Source organism: Echinops telfairi, unplaced genomic scaffold (assembly GCF_000313985.2).
Source record: "Echinops telfairi isolate 266 unplaced genomic scaffold, ASM31398v2 ScPeMD7_9;HRSCAF=40, whole genome shotgun sequence".
NCBI lineage: Eukaryota > Metazoa > Chordata > Mammalia > Afrosoricida > Tenrecidae > Echinops > Echinops telfairi.
This window is the reverse complement of record NW_022103906.1, coordinates 67,577,754-67,594,541: the sequence shown is the minus strand read 5'-3', so window position 1 is coordinate 67,594,541 and position 16,788 is coordinate 67,577,754. Positions and strand designations below refer to the sequence as shown.

Here is a 16,788-nt window from a genome sequence, read left to right as displayed (position 1 = left end):
TGAAGAGAGAGGGAATTAAAGTATCAACAGAGAAGAACAAGCTCAGACTTTCTAAAGCTGACAGAACGTAAGAAAACTTTGGAGCTTTGAGTTGCAAGATCAAAGATTTCTGTGGAAAACATACAGAGCCCTGGTGGAGTAGTGGGTAATAAGGGCATTTGAAACCACTAGCTTCTCTGAGAAAGCTGAGGCTTTTTGCTCCCATAAAGCTTGACAGCCTCATAACCTCACAAGGGACACTTCTCCTTTCCTATGGGGCCATCAGGAGTCAGAATCAACGTGATGACAGTGGGTAGGCGGGCTCAGACAAAGCGTTATAAAATGTTAGAAGCATCAAAAGAAGATGGAAGAAATACACAGAGTCGCTGTATCAAAAGAAATGGACTGATATTTAACCATGTTAGGAGGCAGCGTGTGGTCAACAATCAATGGGATTGAAGGAAAGATATCCACAGAAGACCTCGGGGGAAAACCTCATTGGAAAAGCGCCATTAACTGATGGAACACCAATAGAAATGTTTGAGGAGCTGATGCAGCACTGAAAGTGCTCAGTAATCTATGCCAAGAAATTTGGAAGGCAGATACCTGGCCAACTAGGAGAGATCCATATTTGTGCCCATTCCAAAGAAAGATGACCCCAAAGAATGGAGAATTTAATTAATAATATCATTAATATCTCATGCAAGCAAATGTTTTTACTGAACATAATTCAAAAACAGTTGCAAGTGTACAAAAAAGGAACCAGCCAGAAGTTACAAAATTATATTTACATGTAAGTTATTTACTACAAAAATGCATTTCACTATGTAAATTTCTTTAAAAAACATGAATAATATTGCAACGAATGAGAATTCAAGAATACTTTCTTGTAATCATGTGGAACCTGTATACAAACCAAGAGACAGTGTTGGAATGGATAAAAGGGATACCAGGAAAGGTACCAGTGGAGGGGAGCAGCTAGATTTCAGAGGATGCCCATATACTTCTGATGATGGGTAAATGGAGAGGACCAGCCTCACTTGGAATGAATGCTCAGCAACAATTATAGAAAACCCAAAGGGAAAATAAATCCGATATTATGTTCCTCATAGACATTTTTTAATTCATTTCTATCCAAAACTTGGTGACCCACCCCATGGACTATGTTCTATGATGACCCTAGACTGTGGCCATATGTGGAACGTGGCAGGCCCCCATAGGCCACATCAGAAGGACTTGACATGGAAACTACACTGACGGAACTGGACCTCCCTCCATCTTCCCTGCAGCCCTTGGACTTAAGACTGAAATTCCCTGATGAAATATGAGACAAATGAGGGACATGCCAAGAGTGTGGAGTTGGCGGTTGTTGGAACTTGGTTAGGTGTCCAATGAAAGAGGACCCAGAGGCACCATATATGTACTATCTTAATGTCCTCCTGGCATTCATATGACAGGTAGTGATCTTATTGGCAAGGATACACCTTTGTAAGGAATGTTACAGGAAAATTTCCCTTAGCACCAAGGGTCAGTGTAAACAGAACACAATCATTTAAGAATTCAATCTGTACAAACCAGCAACTCATAGATTGTGGGTTGCATGAAGTTAGCATCTAACCTAAATATGTAATTCAATATTCTCCTCACACTAGTCAACTTTAATTTTCCATTTAGCTGAACTAATCATTTGCCTTGCCTGGTTTGCACTTTGGGCTATGTTGTTTTAGATTTGAGATATCCTTTCCCCCTTTTTGGCAAGTGAAATCTTGTGTTTTATTTTTTCAATTATCTGTACAAATACCACCATTTTTTTCACCTCTTCCTTAAATACTATAGAAGAAAGATCTCGCTCTCATTCATTTGGAGTCATCGCACAACACTTTATATAACAGTACTTTGGAACTTAAGGCATTTCCTCTATATTTTGTCCGGTGCTTACGTGCTAATTTCATTTATATGACTAGCTGCCATTTATTATATACCAGCTACTCACCAAGGGATTTGTTAGGGTATAAGGAACAGAAATGGAAGATGTAGCTTTTAACAAGTTTATTTTCTATGTAAAAAACAAAAACACCCTTAAAATTTACAACATAACATGTTAAAGACCTTAGTAGAAATACATCTCTAGAGACAATGCTTTGGGAGAAAATAGTAGAAACATCTACCTCAGAGGAGGGCAGAAACTATGCCCAGGGGATTTCTTGGCTGGGGTAAACCATTAATTTATTTACTATTCTGAGTGTGGCAAACGATTAATGTTCTATAAATATTATTGAATATTCAGAGTACAAAGGTTTATTTTCCCTAGAGTATTTTGAAAATGGACACAAACATAGCTCAGAGATAAACATATAAAGGAAAATGAGACTACCAAATGTTTTCATTGAACCAGATTCCACAATACAATGTCACTTTTGCTCACTGCGAAGCAGTATATTAACTCGACTACTAAATCCAATTTCATCCAAAGGTTTCCCACAAAGCTTCATGAGCCAATTAAGGAAAAACAACGGGAAGGGAATATTTAGTACCCTGTCTTCACACTCCAGGGGATGGTGGCAGGCTAGAGTAGCCTCATCTTTGAAGGAGGCTCAACTCCCTGCCCCAGCATTGTCCAAAGACGAGATTGGATGATTTATTCATTTATTTGGCTCATTTTCCTAGAATGTGCAGACGCGATATTTGAAAATGTGTTACATGGCAGGATCGCTGATGGTTCATCCTCACAATGTTTTCCTGCTTTCAGCGTGATTGCAAATCTTATATGGTCCTAAAGCCTAGTGCCAGTGCCTGGGAAAACATCTTCAGACCACGCTCCCGGTTGCCAGGTAACCACCTTTCTAGCAGCCTAGTCTCCAAGGGTCACGGGCGCTTCCGCCTACAGGTAGGCCAATCAATGACCAGAGTGGGTGTCACGTGGAAGTCCGGGGCGGAGCGAGGAGGGCGGAGCGAAAACGGCTCCTCTAGCTGGTAGCGACTGTCCAGCCCAGGCTTGGAACCTTCGACCAGGAAGCCCCACCCCCGGAGGCCTCGGAAGGCGGGGTGGGCGGGGCGGTGGGGCGGGTACTCACGCTGGTCCAGCTCGCGCTGTAGCCGCGCCCGCTTCAGCACCTTCTGCTGTCCATCGCTGCAGCAGCCTAGAACTCCAGGTAAGGCATCTGTGGGGCCGTGGGTGAGAGATTTGAGCAAAGGTAATCTTGAAGACAGCGATCTTTGAACTGCTGTGGCATCGTGTAAAGGAGAGCGCTGATTACCCTTAGGATCACAGGCAAGGAGGGTGTGTGTACAGCACGCGAATGTGTTTAATTGGTGAATCCCCAGAGTTTGTGTCACCCACGGGATTATCACAAGGAATAACAAATAGCCAATATTTTTAAATGGGAACTACCATTGGAGTGCAAACTATGACCATGAGCAGAGACATTGTTTTTTAAATTAAAATAACTAAGCATGTGTGTGCTTGGGGCCATCCTCATTTCTGGGCAGAGCAGGCACTTCTATAAAGGCTACTTATCCCTTTTTACATGGTCTTAATATTCAGATTGTGCCAAGAAAGCTTTGATTGAAATGGATGTGTTCCACAAATAAGACATTGGGTTTAAGGCAGGCTAAATAGATCACGAAAGCACAATATTTCCTGCCCCCTCCTTCACAAAACAAAACAAAAACTTCATTAAACATTTTGAAATGTAATTAATGAAAGGAACAAAAATTAAACTGACTCATTACTGTATTAATAGAGAGCAAAATATTTGAATGCAATTTATAGAAAATGTTGATCATGTATCAAAAATCAATTACATTTGTTTTTGTAATTTCTTTATCTTTCCCCAAATGGTTAGGTGAACATTCACCAGAATCTTCAACAAGGGTTTGAAAAAAGGTGCAGTATTTCTGAATTTTGCATTGCCCAAAACTGTAAGCTTAGCCATCGGGGAATACTAACCCAAAACAAACACACACAAGTTATTACAAACAAAGTACTAAATAGCTGATGTAATGTTCAACTACACGAGATAACCATTGCAAAGGGTTGCCCTCTAGTAACATTTCTGGATAATAATAACCAAAAAATAAACAAAAATTACTTTATGAAGATCTAGAATAGTGAACCCAACAGCGTTTAAGCAGTCTGTATAGTTGAAGATATACTACACGTCTTACCACTACCGGGTTCAGAGAGAAGTGGATGATGGATATGCGGTGCTTTCTTACAAGTCCTATGGAAAAATACTCTGACATACTCTTGTGGTTCTGCCGACTGGTCTAAATGTGCTGCAAGAAGACGACATACTTCACCTGTTTGAAGGCTCTGTGCCAATGGTCTGGCATACGCTCCTGCTTTGTGATCTAAATTTCAATATAGCCATTTAGTGATTATGAAAAGATTAATTTTATAAAATTTTGGGAAATACACTGTAGTAACTTCATTAAATTTATTAAGTAGTCACTTTAAGTCATTGCAGTGAGCAACCTGGGAAGTTTTCTAAACTGTAATCGACCAATGGTCTATTAGGAAGAGTGTCCAAGAAAAGAAAAATATATTTCTCGAGTGCGCTCTACAGACCTAAACTATATTAAAATGACCATTTGAGTTTTATTATTTGTACTGATCTGATTGTCCCCGGTGCTGATAATAATAGAAATGCTTAAAGAATCAAGACATCTCTTGGGGGAGAGGGGAGTTAACAGTGTTTACTTACAAGTTTTAAGATTCCTTATTGCTTTTTACTTTCAATAATTAAATATCTGTAGGCTAATTAGCATGCTCTGGTGTAGTAGTGGGTTACGAGTTGGGTAGTTAACCACAAGGACATGATCAAAGCCACCAGTCACTCTGGGAAAAAGTTGATTCTTTGTACTCCTGTAAAGCCTCAGAAACCTCCAAGGGAAATTCCATTCTACCCTATAGAGTTGCTACAAATCAGCATCCATGCAACGACAAGGAGATGAATGAGATGGGGGGGGGGAGACCTTTTATTAGTCAAAATCATAATTTTGTATGTTAGAAAAGGTATAAATTAACAATTTTAAAATGTTTTTAAATTACCCTACTCCCACTAGAGGAAGGATTAGAGCTAGCTTGTTGTTATTGTCTATGAGCTCCACTTCATAACTCTGAGCGTGAACAGAGGAGGACTTTACATCTCTTCTAAGAAGTCAGTTTTGCCATTCTTGTTCATTTGTATTTCCTGTCAAACGCTAGGAGCCCAGCATGATTAGGAAATCACTAGCAATGCGAGCAGTGGTGGTGTCCTGGGGGATGTGTTCGTATGCTAACAGCCAGGTCTGCAAACCGAAAACACCACCCTCTATTCCAGAGAAATATGAGGCTTTCTACTCTTGTAAGGAGTCAGTCTTGAAAAACCACAGGGCAATTCTATCCTTTCTTAGGGAGCCACTGACAGTTGGAATCAACTCTTGGCAGTGAATTTGGTTTTGAGTGAATAAAATATCTTCAACTCTTTCAAAACCTACAAGAAACTTACTGTTGTCAAATTGATTCCAACTTGACTCTATAGGATAAGTTAGAGCTGTCCATAAGTTGTAATTCTTTAGGAAACATACTGCTCAGATTATCTCTGGAGGAATGACTGGCAGAATGGAACCTTCAAACTTTTTGTTAGCATCAGAAAGCTTTTAGCATGGTGCCGCAAGTGTTCGTTTAAATTCAGACTACCCAGTTTTATTGTTCTAAGCATTGTATTGAAGACTGGACTAAAATCAACAATTCTGAATGATTTACCTTTTCTATCTATATTCCAGAATTTTCTTAAAATCTGACACATGCACTCAAAGGTAGTAATTTATCAGGATACTCATCCATCCATAGTGATGATGCATATAGAAGCACTACTACTTTTTGCATCCGATGAATTATCTTATTAAGCATATTTTGTATATCTATACCATTTAACAGATTGAAATTATTGTGTGAAGTTATGTAGTTTGCAATATGATTCCAGAAACAGAGATTTTATTGGGAATTTTAAGAAGGGATTTCGTATTAGCTCTGGTTTTTCCTTCTTCTCCTTTGTATCAGAAACACATACTCAACTGAGATTTGCCTGATATTTAGCAACAACCAAGGCAGTGCCCTGTTCGACTAATTATGTGGGGGTCTTTCTCTCAGTGTTTATGGGGGCATTCCTTTGTGATTTGTGGGCAAGAAATTAGATGAAGGTATCTGAAGATTTTTTTAGAATTTGTCCAGAGAATCTATACTATAGGGGAATAAAATCTAAGGAAAACCTTTTGTTTATTTTGAAGTTACTTGTAATGTGCAAGAAGGATTTGTAACTTGATTGGTAGAGAAATGCTTTAAAGTTATACACTCTGCCTTTGTATCTGTACTAAAAATGACTATCTTGATCGGTTAAAAAGATATCAAGGGTTCACGTGGCAAAGCTTGGAGGTCAAATTAGATGATAAAGTTCAGGTTGCTCTACCTAATCTAATTGACTAGACAAATATAATAGAAAAGATTATTCAGCATTTTTCTTATGCTTAGATTTTATTTTTAATTCTCTCAAATTCTTGACCTTTTGCAATGATGTTTATAGAAATTCAAATTTCTATTACAAACAACTTACTTTCAAATCTTGCTGGTTAGATTATTTCAGAGTTTAGGTGTTAAGGGGAAAACATTATTTTCCAATATGAACAGGTCATACAGACTCTTGAAGATTAATGAATAAGATGTAGTTTATACATAGAAGAAGAGAAAAACATACTGTCTTGGTTGTTGCTTAATGTAAACCATATCTTAGTTTAGTATATGTTTCTTCTTTCTGGAAAAGAAGAAGATCCAGAGATAATGAATTAATTAGAAGTAGCTGATATTAGGGAAGCTGGCTTACATGAAGATGAATAAGGCATCAGAAGTGGGGGAAGACTTATTAACAAGATACAATATGCAGATGGCCTTGCTTGTTCAAAGTGAGGAGGACTTGAAGCGCTTGCTGATGAATAGCAAGGATTCCAGGCTTCAATATGGATTACAACTCAGTGTAAAATATTTTCTCCATATAAAGAAGACCACTCCCCCCAGCCAGTCCTGGCTGTAAATAATAGAGATAATTTACAGAAATACCTCATTCGGTACCTTCTACTAGTTGCTATTTAATTGCTTACAGTTCTATAATTTGTGAGATATAATTTTACATGCTTAGCAAGACATCATTTTTTTCTGAATACTCTCAATATATGTCAAATTAAAACATTCTTAAAAGCTTGGATTGTAAAATAGATCATCATAAATTTTAACCTACGTTAAAATCTTGAGTTAGGCTGCAAGCAGAAAAAAGTAAGGTGAATATGACAGTTCCACTTGGGACTGACCAGAATGACCACTTACACCTATATGAATTTTAATTTTATCAGCGAAACACTGGAGTTACATGTGAAACTAAATACTTTTGAAGGTACTTCAAAAACTCAAAGAAAAAAATTCCACTTTTCCATGAACTTCTCAAAGCCCCCTCCTACTTCAGAAGAGCAAGACAATATGCAGAAACTTGAAAAATTAGAATTATCTTTATCATTCATATGTATACTATATTTATTTTATACTTTTCACATTTTAACCATTAAAGTGAATGCAATACTTACTTGAATTATGAAATTAGATATTTTTTTGTTTTACTAATAAAATGTAAGAATGTTTTCTGATGGTCTTAGGTGACCCCTGTCATAGGGTCATTTGACACCCCAAAGGAGTTGTGACCCACAGGTTGAGCACCCTGCTGTAGAAGGACATCATGCTTTGTCATGGATAGGGGCAGTGCACAAAGGAAGACTCTCAACAAGATGGACTGGCACAGTGATTGCACTCATGGGCTTAAGTGAAAGCCAATTTTGAGAACGGTGCAGGGCTGAGCAGTGTTTTACTGTTGTACATAGAATTGTTAGAAGTCAGAATGAATTAATATGATGCCTAAAAACAGCAGCTGATATTTCCCTTAGTTTTGTTTCTTTATGACAAATTGAGTGATTTTTTATGAAACATGTAACAATTTATTTTAAAGCTACATGTTTTGAAAATCTGGAAATTTCAGAATTTCCAAAAACATGTAAAGCTACACTCAAATTTCAGAATTTGAGTGAGGTGAATCCTATATAAAAAAAATGTGTGTGATTTTAAAATGCAAGTGTCCAGATTCCACTCCAAGATTCTGATTTCCTGGACTTGGTGCATGCTGCTGGGATTTTTATCTCTAACAAGTTTTTATTATTCTATTGAAGAGATCTGAACACCACCTTTTCCATATGCACCGACTTAAAGGTCTTTACAATCCTCTTTATTTTTTATAATCCTGGGCTTTACATCACCCAGTTAGAATAGTGGTATTTAGGCTTGTGAAAACTAGACACAGGAAACAGATTCCAAGTTAGTGGGCCAATGATTAATTTTTTAAAATGAATTTTCAGCATTTTCAAATGTTTTATAACAACCTGTTGTCATTACGTTGATTCTGACTCATAGTGACCTTCTGAGTACATGCTAATTTTATAGTTAGGGGGGGCGAAACTATTTTGTAGCTCTGAGAATACAGTATAATCACATTTCAGACACTTAATTTCAATAAGGTGCTTTTTTCCCCAATAAGAGCTATATATTCCATCAGAAAATTTACTAAATTTGAAGAATGTAAACATGAGTTCAGTATAATTATTTTGAATATTTGCATTCTAGTATATCTTTGACCTTTTAAATATACCATTTTAGATATTTATATTGATTTTTCTTGCTATTTCTCAAACCTGGCAGGAACATTTCTGGCTCAGAGTCAACTTGTGTGGCACCTTCCAGAAGCCAACTCAATGTGTCAGAGAACAGAGATCTAGGAAATTCCATTCTTGGATATCTGCAGCCAAGTGGCCTTGTGGTCATCTCTGTAATGTCCTGTTCCGCTTCAAGAGAGGCATCAGTCCAGATGCAAGAGGAAGTGTTGGGGTGGCAGAAAGTCTAGGACAATTATGCCACCTAACAGTCCAGGGATTACTGTTTAGCTTCTAACTCATCAGCAAGGCCATCAACTATTTTCTTTATCGTTGTGGATATATTTAAATGGCCATTTTCAAGTTAGTCAAGTCACCCCAGAGAACAAATGCTCTTACAAAGGGATTTTTTCCCAAGGGTTTGGTGTCTCCCAAGCTATCTCCTGTCTATTTACTTTATTTCCACTCCAGGAATTTCATGTCATTAGTTCAATGTATGCTTTTGCTGAGGGAAATTTTTGATGAACTCCCAATAAGCCTAATGTGCTTTGGGCTGTCGTTTTCCAACTGCCTAAGCATAGTCATGCCCAAGTGAAGGGGCGATAGTGTCTGCATAGGAATACATACTCATCAGGTACATAAACCATTTTATTGCCAGTATTAGTGTCTGCGAAAGTGTTTTTAATTTTGCTGAGCCACCTGTCTGTGTGAGAGTTTAAGCAGATAGGCATTTATCTGAACTCTGTTTAACTTCTCAGTTTCATGCAAAGTCAGGGTTCTTACTCATGCATGTAATTGAGAAATTTATAAAATATCTGTGGAATTTAGAATGTTGGACAAGAAACCAGAGATGTCAATATGTAAATTACAACTGAGAGATAAAAGAGGAACTAAATACGGAATTCACAAGTCGAGTAATCAAGGTGGTATCAATATATAGCAAACTGTTTTAAATTTATGAAGATAAAGATAAATTCTAGCATAACGATATGGAAAATTAATAAACATACTGATCAAATAAAAAGAAGAAAACCATAAAGACACAATAAACAAAAAAAAATCTATAAAAATGAATATAAAGTCCATACACAAAACAACTCAATACATAAAAGTAAGTGAAGAAAAAGTGTTAATATTACACACACGGAATGATAACAGTAAATTCATACCTGTGAATAACCACACTGAATGTAAATAGGTTAAATGCAGCAGTTAAGAGGCAGATTGTAATAGAATGGATAAAATAAACATGACCCATCAACAGGCTTCATACAAGAGACATACCTTAGACACAAAGATATAAATAAACTAAAAGAATGATTAAGTATACTGAGCAAATAGAAGTGGTAATATTAATCTCTAACAAAAATCAATTTTAAATAAAAACATTCAAAGAAGGGTGTTCTATAATGATTAAAGGATCAATCCATCAGGAAGATGTAACTGTAATAAACATTTACATACACTAAGGTAGAACTGTAATAAAACATAAGAGTACTGAAAAGAGAAATAGACTTCCACCATAACAGCAGGAAAAATTAATAAACATACTTACCGAACTGAAAAAGAAACACTTCCTGGTCCTGCACCATCCTATTTTCATTGGAAGACTTAACAGCTAAACAGAAACTCGGGAAATACACAGTAGACTAAGTATTACACTCACCCAATTTGATCTTATGTACAAGTAAAGGACACTCTACCCAGCAGCAGCATAGTACCCAATCTTCTTGAATATACATGGATAATTCTCTACAATAAACCATTATTTAGACCATGAAGCAAGCATCAATGCGTTGTTAAAAGATCATGAAAGTGTAAATCCTGTCTGATTAAAATGCTGTAAAATCTAAATATTTAAAAATCCATGATTCTCTGGAGCTGTGCAAAGGGTTAATCTTTTTGACTGCTAACTGAAAAGTCGGAGGCTTGAGTCTCCCCAAATTATGCCTTGGGATTGTATTTCAATAATATACTCTACGTTCTCCCCATAGATAGCATTAATCTATAAACCCCATACCACGATGCTACTAATTATCTTCTATAGCAATTGAAAATTAACTCTCTTTTTAATATAACTCTTAGTGTAGCTAGAATTTATAAAATATTTTTTAGTGTGGTTCTACATTTCCTACTGCTTGAAGAGCTTTTGTTATATATGTGTGTATATCTATATGTATACACATATGTACACTTGTATACACATGCACATGTGTGTGTCCACATATACATATATGTATACGTGCATGTGTGTGCCTATATACATGTATATAGATATAGATATATACACACATGCAGAGAGAAAGAGATTTCCAGTAAATGCCTCAGGGTATTATGAAAGCTGACCAAACCAAAATTGATGGTTCAGGCATCATGCTGGAGTCTCCTTCCTATTGACATAGTTGCATGGGCTGATAATCTCCGAATCAGTAGTTCAGGCTCTGCTGGTTCACGAGGCGGTTCTTGGGTACCATTGAATCAGTCCTGATCCACAGTAACCTTATGCACAGCAGAAAGAAACACTTCCCGGCCCTGTGCCATCCCCACAGCCATTCTTCTGCTTGAGCCCATAGTTGCAGCCATGGTGTCAACCCATCTCCTAGAGGGCCTTCTTCTGTTTTGCTGCCCCTCCACTTTACCAAGCATGATGTAAGACAAAACCTTTGACGACTTCAACCTTTCTCCATTTATCCTGATGTTTCCTATTGTCCAGTTGTGAGGAGTTTTGTCTTCCTCTCATTGAATCGTAGCCCTTACTGAAAACTCCGCTCCTTGATCTTCATCAGCAAGTGCTTCAATTTCTCCTCACTTTCAGCAAGCAATGTTGTGTCATCTGAATACTGCAGGTTATTATTAGTAAACCTTTCTCTATTCCCTATGCCACACTCTTATTCATATAATCCAGCTTCTCTAGTAATTTGCTCACATACAGACTGAACAAGTATGGTGAGAGGATACAACCCTGATGCACACATTTCCTGATTTTAAACCATGCAGTATTGTTCTGTTCAGACAACTGAATCTTTTGCTTTGTTTTCTAGGATAAAAATTAACTTTATTATCAGCAGTGTCTGTCAGCTTCTTCCCACTCTCCCCCACCAATCCCCTACTCCAAATGCCTGTTCATTCATTGTACAAGTTCAACATGAGCACAATGAAGTGTTCTGGAATTCCCATTCTTCTCAAGGTTGCCCACAGTTTATTCTGGTTCACATCATTGAATACCTTCGCATAGTCAATGAAAAACAGGTAAACCTCTTTCTGGTATTCTCTGCTTTGAGCCAAGATCCATCTGACATCAGCAATGATATCCCTTGTTCTATGTCCTTTTCTGAATCCTTCTTGAACTTCTGGCAGTTCCCTGTCAATGTAGTGATGCTACTGTTGTTGGAGGATCTTAAGTAAAATTGTATTTCTGTGTGATATTAATGATATCGTTCTATATGTTGAGCATTCTGTTGGTCCATATTTCTTTAGAATGGGCACAAATATGGACCTCTTCCATTCAACTGGCCAAGTAGCCACATCCTGGTATAGATGAGGAAGTGCTTCCAGTGCTTCTTCAGCTTTCTGAAACATTTCAGTGGCAATGTACTCAATTCCTGGAGACTTGATTTGGCTACTGCATTCATTGCAGCTTGAACTTCCTCTTTCAGCATCACTGGGTCTGGTTTCTATGCTCCCTTCTGAAATGGTGAACCGTTGACTAGTTTTTTTCTTTTTTTTTTTTTTTTAACAGTGACTCTGGATTATTTCCCTCTTCTCTTGATGTTTCCTGCATCATTCAGTATTTTGCCTGTAGAATCTAGGCATACTCGGAAACACATAGAATCACTGTGTGTTGGAATCAATAAGATGGCAACTAGTTTAGTTTAATTATGATACTCAAGTTCAGAGATTCTTTTTAAGTTTACTTTTTAGTTCATCATTTCTGATAGTGATTTTTTTTCCTTTCTAGCATTTTCATTTGACCATTTATATGCTTAAATTCCCCAGTGTGGCTATACATCTTTACAACTTGTTCTGTTAGATCTGCTAGCAGAATAATAATCACCTTTATTTTAATTCTTCTGTCTGATCATTCAAAACCTAAGTCATCTCTGAGTCTGGCTTTGTTGATTGTTCTAGGTCTTAATATTTGGTCATTTTCCCCCTGCCTATATTTAAGTCATAGTTTTACATTACATGCTGGATACAGTGTGTTAGAAGAACATTAGATATTCAAGGTAAAGCAACATCAAAATGAGAAGAAAAAAATGATTTGTATCCTTGTTTCTGTAATCTTGGTCTGAAATTTTACTTATTTTTGTTTAGCTTTCCTAGTTGTCTTTGATAGGATAATTGAATAAATGAGGTGGCTTCAAATGGTCCTTAGAAAAATTCCATTTTCTTTTCATTCTATTTTTTCAGAAAATTTGAAACCCATATATATGTTTATTTGCTATGGAAGGATCCATGGTGGTTGTGTGTATCCATTATTTGAAAGATCACTTAAATTTGAAAGAAAGTTCAAATCCATCCTTGGCACTGTGAGAGAAAAGACCAGGTGATCTACTGCCATAAAGAACGCAGCCATGAGAATTGTATGTGTCAGTTCTCTGTTCTACAGGGTAGCTTTGAGACAGAATTGACTCTTTAGCATCCAACCAAGTTAAAGAAGTGTGACGTTGCTTTTATTTTATGTAATTAAAAAAATCTAGATAGGGTGTACAATTCCTCAAAATTGATCTAATGCTTTCCAAATGTATTTACGAGTCCTCAGCTAGAACCTCTGTTCATAGTAAGTAACATCTCTTCATAGGTAAATATGATCCCACATCCACATTGCATTGTATCACTAGCACCTTGAACAACTTGGAGCATTTGCCTTCCTGAGTTCCTTGTTCACCATCTCTCACCAGCTCTTGCAACTGTTTTTCTTGATGAGACTGCTACGAATATGCACAACAAAATGGTGTTAAGCAAGAGTGGTTATTTTTAAACTTGACTCTACCCTATTTGATCAAACGAGTAAAGGCCTGAATTTGTTTTACCTATTTTCTTTACATAGATTGTTAGGGAGTTTTACATAAATGTTGCTGTTGTGTCACAAGACAGAGGAAGGTAAGGACTGACTTCTCTGAGAGACTGTAAGACCTGAAGATAATACTGTAGGTAAAAAGACACAAGTTGGAGGGAAAGGTTAATACGGAAAAAGTAAGCCTGTAGACCTCCCAAATCCAACACCTTGGTGTGAGATATCAGGTACAATTGAACAGGAAAAATACTAATGTGGAATCAAAATCTACATAATTGAGATGAAATTTTAGAGATTAGGCACCAAAAAATGTAATTTTACTCTATTTAGGATTCAATAATAAAGAGGTAAATTGTAAGAAGAGGGAGCAGAAATAAATATTTCAGTATAAGGTACAAAGAAATACACACAAAATCATAACCACAGTATTCTTAATACTTTCAGTTCTAGGCCAGAGACTGCCTGTCCTGTTTCTTGATTTTTAATTCCATATTTACAAAAGATTGTTGCTTACTTCAGACATGTCCTGCTTCCCAGAATGGGAGCAGTGGCCTAAAGATATTTTATTTGTTTAAAATTTCTATATCCTTAATATAGCTCTATCCAGTTTTAACTTGAATAGTTGTCAAGCACTATTCAAAAAACAGGGAGGCATATATGTATGTATATCACAAGTATAAATGGATCCCCCAAAATGTGTTGTCATGAAAAGAAAGGCTAATCAAAACTCTTTCCAATTATATGGGTGAAAAAGATGAAAGCTATAACTCAAATTTCTTATATAAATATGTGTCTCTTGTTATATTTAGTTAATATCAGTCCTCTCTTGTTAGATCACATTTTCCGACTGGAGCCCTGGTGGCATAGGGCTTACAAGTTGGGATGCCAACCATGAGGTCAGCAGTTCAAAACCCCCAGCTTTTCTCTGAGGCAGAAAGACAAGACTTCGTGCTTCCATAAAGAGTCTTGGAAACCAACAGGGATGGGTCTACCCTGTCTGATAAGGTTGCTGTGAGTTGGAATGACTTGACAGCAATGAGAGTGTTAAGTCATCTTACTATCAGACTGTATTGTCAAAGCATCAATAAATGTTGCTTATTTTTAAAGGTCATTAGATGTTTATTTCCCAACAATTACAAGGCAAGACTGTTCATTTGGTTAACTCATCTCCAAGCAAGTGCATAGAGTATTCACATTAGTTTGCTAGTTTTCAATATTTTGAGAAGTAATTATTGGTTAATTATTACTGCAAAAATACCATGTTATAACTCCCGAACTCAGTATAGGAACAGTAAGCACATGTGCTAACAGTGGGGTTTTACTGACAGATAGTGGGTTTGGCTGAGTGGTTTTGCTCTCTACTGGAAGCCAGAGATTTATGTGGGACATCCCTGCACCATCTGCCTAGCGTCCTTCTTGCACCAGTGGGGTGGCCATGACATGCATGCTCTTTTTGTGTAAAACTATGTGAGTGGAGACAAGCCCCAAAGCTGAAACCTGGGCCTCAAACACATAGTGACTTCTGCCACCCACAACTGGGCCAAACAAGTTGCATGGCAAGTGCAAAGGCAAGAGTCAGGACCAATAGTCTTCATATGATAAGGGCAGGACAAAAATATAAATGCAGAGAGGAATAATAATAAAAAAAATCAGACCACAAGTTAATTGTGTCTGGGGATCTTTAATGCCTCCAGTAGCTTTTATGACACTGAAAAACACTTTGATTCATTATAATTACTTATTTTCTTTTACATGGTGCTATTTAACCTTGGCAGCATAATTGTTATACAATGGGCTGCTAATTGCAAGGTCAGCAGTTCAGAACCACCAGCCACTCTGTGGGAAAAAGACAAGGCTTTCAATTCCTGTGAAGCGCTTTTACATGAGTAAAGCAAGCCTAGGGGCAGTTCTTCCCTGTCCTATAGGGTCACTATGAGTTGGAAATGAGTCGAAGTCAGTCAATTTTCTGTTTTATTTCACCTATGATTATTATTTTTACCACCCCACCCCGCCCCCACCTTGAACCTCTATCTAGTACCCAACCAAAATATGTTCTTCCATCTTTATTTCAATAAATAGTAAGACTTTCCTGACCATGAATGTGGTTAAATGCGTGACTTTACCCCAATATTGTCATTTATACCCCCTGACTAATGATGGAAGGTAAGGACATGGAATAAGTGCCACCAGGGCTCTCTGCTTTCTGTCTGTCACTGCTGAGTGATCATGACACAGCCTCCCCCTGAGCTTAGCTGAAAGTTTCAGTGTGCACCCTAGTGAGTTATCACCAATGAAAAATGCTTAACTCATTTCCTATTGTTATACTAAGTGCACCAGATGCTGTTGACTTTCAGATAATCAAATGCCTGCAGTGCTATCAAGAAATATGTATTTTGTAAAAGACAGTATGTGAGATAAGATATTCTCCGGTAAGTAGTGCTCGTGGAACAATACCAGGAAATAAAATGGTCAGAACTATAGCATGCTGTATAAGCAATATATTAAGTTTACCAGCATGTTAGATTTTTAATTAAAAATGAATACACTTGGTACCAGAATATGAAAAATTACCACTCTAGTAATCCATGTTTGTCTTTTATGTTACTGTAATTTCTAAAGACGACTTGGCTCTCTGGCAACCACCTTTCTCTGTAAATGGTAATCGCATTCTACTTGTTGATGAGCCTTTGTCCTATCGCTGGAGACAGTCCTTTAGATAGTTCCTTCATTTCAGTCAGGTGTGCCTTCGTTTCCAGTGAACTGTCACTAGATGACAACCTTTCTCAGCACTGCAGGTGTCAATTCAGTCAACAAACATCCTGTATTCTCTGTGCAAAGATGAATAAAGATTGACCCTTTTTCTGGAGAATTCACAATTTACATCTACCCAAATAACCACAATTACAGTTTATAGATGCAAAGAGAGGGATTTGGAAAATGTTGAAACCTTCAAAAATGTAGGATATTTAATCTAAATTCTATAAAATATGAAAGATACTCTTATAAATACACACACAAGGTAACTGAGAAGAATATGCTTGGCAAAGGTATTTATTTAAAATCATCAC

At 37.1% G+C, this 16,788-nt stretch overlaps 1 protein-coding gene across 1 annotated transcript in view; it reads left to right on the top strand.

The window, feature by feature from the left end:
• The first annotated feature begins 3,043 nt into the window (after positions 1–3,043).
• Positions 3,044–16,788, top strand: part of WDR17 (WD repeat domain 17) — a 112,114-nt gene continuing 98,369 nt past the window's right edge. Inside the window, exon 1 of the mRNA XM_045286574.1 lies at positions 3,044–3,131. The gene's annotated coding sequence lies outside the window, so the exon portion shown is untranslated. The remainder of the gene's footprint in view (positions 3,132–16,788) is intronic.